Below are 9,412 nucleotides of genomic sequence, written 5' to 3' on the forward strand. Positions count from 1 at the left end.
CATGGATTTGCTTACTGTCCCCCTTGCAGTCATTAATTCAAATTTGATCATATTATGATCACTATTGCCAAGCGGCCCCACCACCATTACCTCTCTCACCAAATCCTGTCCTCCACTGAGAATCAGATCTAAAATTGCTCCCTCTCTTGTCGGTTCCTGGACCAACTGCTCCATAAAAATGTCATTTATTCCATCCAGGAACTTTATATCTTTAGCATGTACCGATGATTCATTTACCCAGTCAATATTGGGGTAATTGAAGTCTCCCATTGTTACCGCACTATCAATTTGGTTAGCTTCCCTAATTTCTCTTGGCATTTCACTATCAGTCTCACCATCTTGACCAGGTGGACGGTAGTATACTCCTATCACTATAGTCTTCCCCGACACACAAGGGATTTCTACCCATAAAGATTCAATTGTGCATTTAGTCTCATGCAGGATGTTTATCCTGTTGGACTCTATGCCATCCCGGACATAAAGCGCCACACCACCTCCCGGGTGCTCCATTCTGTCATTGCGATATAATTTGTATCCTGGTATAGCACTGTCCCTCCTTCCACCATGTCTCTGAGATGCCAATTAATTCTATATCATCATTCACTGCTATACATTCTAATTCTCCCATTTTACTTCTTAGACTTCTGGCATTAGCATACAAACATTTCAAAGTTTGTTTTTTGTTTGTATTTTCATTCTGCTTTTTAATTGATAGGGATAAGTTAGAATTTTTTAGCTCAGTCGAGTTTTTAGTTACAGGCACTTGGACTACTTTTCTTATAATTGGAACCTCACTGTCAGGATGCCCTAATTCTAATGCATCATTAGTATCCTTTGAAGATACCTCTTTCCAAACCATGCACTGCTGAACGACTGTCGGCTTTCCCCTTTGTTCTACTTTAAAAGATGCTCTATCTCCTTTTTTTTTTTTTTATCAATTTTTTACAATAATTTCAAGTATTATAAACTTGAATGGAAATACATGCTTAGTAATAGAATATCACAAATATGACAATTTAATTCTCCTCTAGAATATTAAAAATTCTTAATCACCAACACATTTCTGTAATAAGTAAATAAACCATTCCACAAGCTTCTAAGCACATCTCAAGCCCACTAAATGGGTCCAAAATTAAATCAACCTTAAAGGAAATATTACAAATTCATGGTATTTGAGGATACAATATACTTTATGATAGACTACATCTATTGAAGTTAACATTTAGTCACTAGGGAGGAGAAACAGGAACAGAAATGTTCTTCCTACTTGAAATAAACGAAATTAGTTGTAATGGTTGAAAAAATAGGAATGAATTACCTTGGTGCTTGATTAAGCACTTGCAGGGAAATTGTAGTAGGAATAAACAACCCAGGTGCAAAACTTGAGGTTTCAAGATAAGAAATTGTTGCCTATGCTTCTGGGTTGCCCTCGAGAGATCAGGAAAAATCTGAACCTTGTGGCCAATGAAAGTTTCTGTTCTATGGGAGAAATACTTTTTAAGAATTAACTCCCGATCAGATTCTAACAAAAATACTGCAATTAAAGTTGCTGAAACCTCTATAGTTTCATCTGATTGTTCAAGGACTGCAGATATGTCCAATACTGATGTTTCCCTTGGGGTTAAAGTTTGAAAATCATCCATACCAGTCTGTATTCTCTTCTTCGGTGGTATATAATAAGCTTTTGATAAAATAGGTAATGTTTCTTCTGGAATTTTTAAAATCTCCATCATATATCTCCTCCAGCTCTCTTTTGGGGTACTATATGGCAACTTGGGGAAATTTATACATCGAAGATTTCTTACTCTATGAAATCAGGAGAGCAGGCTGAACCATCCAGTTAACTCACCGTAAGCAGAGTCACAAGACTGTATGCACCTTCCAGCCTGCTCAGTTAACTCCATAGGCAGGGGTATACAAAAGAATAGCAGCCAAAATCAGGAACTTTTCTTTTTTGTAAGGGAAAAGGAAACTTGGATGTAAACCTGTCATGACAGGTTACAAACAGACAGAATGCTTTATTTTCCAACAAAGTACTAGCCTGAATCTTACCAGTCTTTCATCCAGTGGTGAATGCAAATGTTATTTTCCTGCAAAATATGCAGGACTAATTACACCAGACCCAAGGACATCATTAGCACCAGGCACAAGAGGCCCATGCCCCGAGTACAAGCAGAAGTGTCCTGAGTTTCAGCCACACACCTGAGGGCAGCAACGGAATTAGCAAACGAGTTAGAGGCAGCAAAACGTAAGTCATTCCCAACAAGCGGAGAGAACACGGATCCACACATTTCCTTTTTTTTTCCTTCTTGGTTCCACACCACCTCCGCGCCAATAGGAAAGCTGAGAGCAGCAGGGGCGGCGCATGGCAGTGGTGTACCTGTACGGGCTAAATGCAGGGGATCGTACCCTGCTCAGCCAAGAAAAGGCCCCGCTGTCACCAGGGAATCCCAGCCGCCTGGTGGCAGAGGTGGAGAAGACATGCAGCCGCTGGAGGATCCCATCCCGTCCAGCAGCCCAACTAAACGAGAGAGACAGGAGCAAGTATGTGTGTCTGTGTGTGTGTCTGTGTGTGTGTGTGGGGGGGATGGAAGTGGAATCAGCCTGTGTGTGTGTGAAGGAGAGAGAATGGAGTCAGAGTCTGAGTATCTGTATATGGAGGAGAGGGAGTAGAACCAGCCTGTATGTTTGTGTGGAGGAGAGGGAGTAGAGCCAGTGTGTGTGCTTGAGAGAGAGAAAGCCAATGTGTGTATGGAGCCAGCACGTGTGTGCCTGAGAGAGTGGGCAGCATCTGTGTGTATGAGAAAGAAGGCAGCATCTGCATGTATGTGTGTGCATGTGTATGAGAAAGAGGGAATAATCTGTGTAGGTGTATATTTTTGCGTATGAGAGAGAAGGAAACATCTGTATGTTTGTGTGTGCTTGTGTGTATGAGAGCGAGGGAAGCATCTGTGTATTTGTATGTGCAAGAGAGAGAGGGCAGCATGTGTGTATGTATATGAGAGAGGGCAGTGTGTTATGTGTGTGTAGGAGAGTGTGTGTGTGTGTGTGTGTGTGTGTGTGTGTGTATGTATGGGGGAGAGAGAGGGAGGAGACAGTTTCTGTGTCTTTCCTACCCAATTATCCCTAAAGATCTCTGGGTGACAGGAAATCAAAAATTCCTTATTAGTTTTAATTATTGAGTATTGTTTGATGTGTCTGCTGTTTTGAACTATTTCATTGAATTTTGGGAAATTTTTTAACATTTTTATCAGTTTTTAATTACTGGATATTCTATTTGCCAATTATGTTGAAATATTCTTTTTATTAGACTTGTTTTATTATGATTGTTTTATATTTCTTGATTGTTTAATGAGAAATCGTGAAGTTTCTGTTTTCAGCAAATGATGGAGTGGAGTGGATGAGCATTATTCTGGATGGTAACAAACCATGTAGCAATGGTATAGCGCTAAGGGTTCTAGGATCCTTGTAAAGGTAATCAAATCAACCAGTCATTGAAGATATTTTTCAAGCATTTCCAATGTCTGATGTGATGGCGACCCGCAGATATAAATCTTTTGATGTCGCTGCACTATTAGTTTCTTGTGCGGTCCTCACCTTGCCTGTCCGGGCACCCGCCATTACCATTGGATTCTATCTACTCAATACTTTCTATTAGACCGCAGAATGCCACTTAATTAAACCCAGTGAGATTCCTTGACCATCATCCTGAGATACCACCACAAGAGCCGTTTTTTAATCTCCAGAGACTACTAACATTTCCTCCGCGTGTGCATGGAGCTGACGTTCTTGAAAACCACTGGGACGCAGTTGAATTCTTGGCCTTTCCTGACGCAGCCCATGTGGCGAAATATGGTCTGTGTTGGGGAACCGAAACTTTCCTGTACACTGTGAATAAAAGTTGGAAATACTTGAAAAATATCTTCAATGACTGGTCGATTTGATCACCTCCTAAAACCCTTAGCACTATACCATTGCTACATGGGATGTTTCTGTTTTTCCATTGTTGCACTGCTTACAAAGTCTGGTTTATTGTGTTTTCCAGTTCAGGTTTTATCTGCATGTTTCTGTTTAAACTTTTTGGTCATTTTATTCTGTGCTTGGTGAGGGTGTCTGTGCTCTGCATGTGTGACTGAGGTGAGGATTTCTGCTGGCATCTAGTTTCTGTGTAGGGATCTAAAGCAGCCTGGCTTGTTCTTTTTTCCTGATAGGTATATTGGTGTTTTAGGGCCTGCTGGAATATGTGCAGTGTGGCCTTTTCATAGATAGGGTTGTTACTGTTTCAGTGCCGGCAATTAGTGCTGTTTTGGTATGGGAGATTTTCTATATTGTAATTCAGTTTACTTATAGCTTTCTGAAGACCAAACCCATATCCAACATGCTTTGCAACAGGCCTGCAACCATTTCTGTTCAGAATATCTTTTTTGCAGGATTTTTCTGGTTGGCACTGCAGCAGTGCATGTAAATATAATAGACACATGGTAAGTGATATTTTAACCTTGGAAGAATATATTTTGTCTTTTTTTATATAAAACCTGTTGTTATACATTAATAGTTTTTAATTGTGTGCCCCATCTGGTTTAAGAGTAGCACCAGCAGCCTTGTGCTTCTAACCCACTCCTCCTGCCACTGAGGTCTGCCTTGCTCCTGCTTGTTTCAGTCAGCTTTTTAAACCCATTCAGTGCACATGGAAGGAAGAAATAATTGTGATTCTTCATTGTATTTATCAAAGTCTTGGGGGGGGTTGGTTTAAGGACCTATGGGCCCGTGATCTTTTAAGTACCAAACAACATCCCTGACCGGAAGTGATAACTGTGGGCCATTACAGTCTCAGGCCGAATCCTGAGGCAAATCTCTTTACTCTTTGCCTTCTCTCCACTGCATTCCACTATCCAGGATATAGAAAAAGGAAAAATGTGGAAGACTGGCACCATCCATAATCCTCCCTCAGGTCCCCCACATCACATGGTCTTCCATATATAACAGGGACAACAATTGTAGCAGAAGTAAACATAGTCTATACTTCTTCTATAGCATAGGGATCTTTATTCATAATGAACTGGATCCAGATTCTCTACCTCTGTAGCACCAGATAGGGAGTGAGTGGAAGAAACATGATGGCCAATAGTGAAAGAAAGCTGGGCACCTGACCTAGGCACCTAGGTTTTGGTTTGAAAATTCACCTGACTTTAAGGGACCAAAATTTAGGTCTGCTATTTATTCACCTGCGTTTAGGCACATCAGTTAGGTGCACTTTGCTTAAATTAGCGATAGGGGCCCACCTTCATTGATTTATTTTATCATGCTTGATATGTCACACTTTCCAATAGCACACGCAAGGCAGGATGTAAATTAATTGTAACAAATACAGTTAAAAAAAAGCAATAAGATTTTAAAACTACAAACTTAGGAACAGATTTAATGTACCACAATAATTTATTGTGGAAGGGGTGAAATATAGCGTGGGGAGGCATCGCACGATATTTCACCCCTCCCCGGGAAAATATTGCAGCAGTATCGCCACATTATTTTTTATTGCGGAAAAACTCTGCAATAATATAAATAGCATGGCAAAACCCAAAGAAAAATGTGAATGGGGCAAGGACTGGTTGATGCCATTTTGGAAAATGACAATGACTGGCCGAGGGCTACGAGGGCTCTCCGGGCCATCACTAGAATACCAGGGAGTCTTCTTTAGATAAGGGTGAGGTCCGGGAAATGGGGAGGGGTCTGGGAGCCCTCCTAGACCACCAGGGTCTTTGGTCCATGTAAGGGAAGGGAGAGGAGGGGGTGGGGCCCCGCCGGACACCCAGGATTACGATGTATGTTGGGGGGTGGTGACTGGGGGTCCTACTACTGAGGGCTCTGTGACTGGGGTGGGGTACTTTTGAACAAAGGGGAGAGATTTGGGAAGGGGCAGGGAATCGCCGCAAGCACACTTTCTATTTTTAAACTGTTTTTAGGCTGCGCCACCTCTAGAGGTGCCGGAGGGATTGGGCAAGGGTCTCACAAGACCCCGGGGAGGGGGTTGGCTCATTGAAGGGGTGTCGGCCTTTAAGAAGAATCCCGGGGACATCAGGATGTTTGTTAACATCCTGATAGCCCTAGGTTTGGATAACTGCAACTCCTTGAAATGCGTTAACATTACATGGCTGGGTTTTTTTAAGGCTGGCCACGTTATTTTATTTGCATTAGATTACCTATGTATTAGCTGCTTTGTAAGCATTAGTTAATTTTATGCATGTAAATGTATGCAAAGCAGCTAATTTCAATAGGAGGCAGATTTGGGGAGGAAAAATATGTGATATCACAAATATCATGCAATATCGCCATGATATGGGGATATTTCTACAATATGGGGATATCACATGATAAAGAGCATTTATCGCATGATAAATGCTCTTTTAAGCATGTTATACCTTTATCGTGGCTTAGTAAATCTATCTATTAGATTGTAAGCCTTCTTGGGATAGAGAAATATCTACATTATCTGAATGTAATCTGCTCTGAAGTGTCTCAAAAGGCAGAATATAAATAAAAAAATATTATTTTTATTATAGATCAGATTTAAAAGAAAAACAAGTTTTGATCTTCTTCCTAAATACAGGGTAATTCTTTTCCAACCAAACATGCCGGCGCGCGCATGTTATAAAATCAGCAGGCCGCGCGCAAAGGGGTGGTACAGTTTCGCAAATGTCACAAGGCAACGGATCCCAGACTTCCCCAGTTCCCTCCCAGTCTGCTCTAATTAAGGTGTGGATTGGGAGGGAACTTCCCTACCACCTACCCTAACCTCCCTTTCCCTTCCCCGCTCCTCCCCACCCTCTAAACCCTTTCTCCTACCTCTTGATTTTTTTATTTTGTTGCTTACTGCTCCAACGGAGCAGTAGCAACTTGCGCGCAACTTCCGACCCTTCCCCGGTACAGCGGCAAATGGCCGCAGTACCAGCCACCTCTTGCCCTGCCCCTTCCCGCCCCCCCCCCCCCCCCGGACCATCCCTTCTCGCCCCCCGGACTGCTCCTTTAACTGGGCCCAGCATTTCGTCATGTAGCAGGGGTTACGCGCGTGGCCAGGCCCCTTTGAAGATGCGTGGTGCGCAAAAGGCCCAGTCACGCGCGTTTTAAAATTTGCCCATAGGTAGGCAAGCACTCGTGATGCATCTTGCTATGAGAGACAGTGAGGGCTGAGAAGATATCAAGATTAGGAGTTAAAGTATTTTTTAGACTAAAGAGTAGTGGAAAGGTTTTTGGATCCCCCTTCCCCACTGGGATTGCAGTACTGTGGCCTGGTCCCCAGATTTTTCCACCAGAGAAATCCCCTAAAGTAACAGATAATGAGAATGAACAACTGAACCCAAGGAAGAACAAGAGAAGGAGATCCCATCTGGATTCCCTCCCAAGGAAACAGGCCAGCTGGGTGTCCCCGGGAGAGAAGATTTCTAAAGGTAGGATCTTTCTAAAGCAAAGGGGACCCCCCCACTAGGATTCTCATACAACTGCTGGGAGAGTAAGCGCGTTTAAAATCACCATGGGCTCTACCCAGATGTCTGTAATAAGGACACCTACCTATACAGAAAGAAACCCTGTAACTATAGCCATTGAAAAAGTATTGACCCAAATGAATCTTTCCCTAAATAAAAAAAGAGAAATTCTATACATATCACCTAAACTAAGCAAGACCAAAGAACTTGAAATTCAAGAAGCAACTAAAAATTACCCCATCTCCCTGGAAGTACGAGATCTAGGGATCTTCCTAGATTGTGAATTCACAATGAAAACTTGCGTTAAAAAAATCATCAACGATGGTTATTTTAAATTAAATGTCATTAAAAGATTAAAACCTCTTCTAGTCCCAAAAGATTTTAGAACAGTTTTACAGGCACTTGTTTTGTCGAGATTAGACTACTGCAATTCATTATTTTTAGGCCTACCAGCAAATGTTACAAGACCATTGCAACTTGTGCAGAACTCAGCAGCTAGACTTTTGACAGGAACTAAAAGATCTGACCATATTACCCCAATATTAAAGGACCTCCACTGGTTGCCTGTTAAATACAGGGCCCAGCATAAAATCCTGTCCCTTATTCATAAAATGCTCTACAATGAAAAAATTGAATGGTTAACTTCATCACTTCATTTCCATATTCCTTCAAGAATCACTAGATCAACAGGTACAGGGATGTTGTCAATTCCTTCCCCTAAGATTGCGCATCTAAATAATGTAAGAGAAAGAACTATCTCTATTGCTGGACCCATACTATGGAACTCTATACCACAAGAATTACGATTGTAAGCAGACATTAAATTATTTAAAAAGGGCATTAAAACATGGCTATTTAAACAAGCCTACAAGAGATGTTATCCTAATGATATCAGACTACTGATTATATACCAAGGTAATGTATATTTTTTATTTTATTAATCTCTGCTCTTACTACACTACCTCTCTACCTGTTTAGATTTTATAATTATTTAGTTTACCATTTTATTTAGATTACTATTTAATTTTATTTATATTATGAAACTATGTATTTACTTCCTTTTTCTTTTGGAAATGCAAATATTTTTAAATGAATATTTGTTAGCTACTGTAAACCGATTTGATATGTTTGCATGAAAAACCAGTATATAAAAATTATTAAATTAAATAAAATAAAATAAATACACTCTCATTTCAGACAATGGACTTTAATTTGATTTTAAGAATCAGTAAACTTTATTTTAACACCCAGTCCTGTTCCTGTCTCAGTTCTTACAACCTCTCACCCCATGAGAAGCACTTAAAGTACAGCACACAAACTGGCGACCTCTTTTCAGCATCTGGGCCATAAGCGAGAGCTTCCCCCTGTTGTGTAGGAGGTGGATCCTTAGGCTGAGGTGGGGTTGACGCAACCCATAGGCAAGGGCCTATGGGTCCCCACCGTCAGCAGGAAGAGTGGGCTGAAGCTAGAGGCCACTGGAGTTTCACCTATACTAGCCCATGTTCCCCTTGGGTTGAGCCTTTGGGTGCTGGGGCCGGCAGGACTTCGGCGGGCCTCAATGTTAAGTACAGGTAGGAGATGGTTCAGCCCAGAGACAGCAGCCAGCAGGTGGCATGGTCCTATCCCAGACAGGACGTGGAACAGAAACTCAAGCACCAAGGGACAAGAAGGAACCAAAGGTGCCTGAGCAAAGGAAGGCTGAAGTCTTAATAGTCCGTGTCCAGAGGATAGGGACAGAGGCGTCACTGTCGAGCTTGAATGGAAGCTGGTGGCATTTGGAAGGTGTAGCAAGCAATGTGGAACTCTGGACTCAAGAAAGTCTGAGATGAAGTCATTCGTAGCAATGGTCAAGGCATGGAGAAGGCAGGCGTGGTCAGATGTAGCAATGGTCAAGGCACGGAGAAAGCAGGCGTGATTAGACATAGCAATGG

Source organism: Rhinatrema bivittatum, chromosome 2 (assembly GCF_901001135.1).
Source record: "Rhinatrema bivittatum chromosome 2, aRhiBiv1.1, whole genome shotgun sequence".
Taxonomy (NCBI): Eukaryota; Metazoa; Chordata; class Amphibia; order Gymnophiona; family Rhinatrematidae; genus Rhinatrema; species Rhinatrema bivittatum.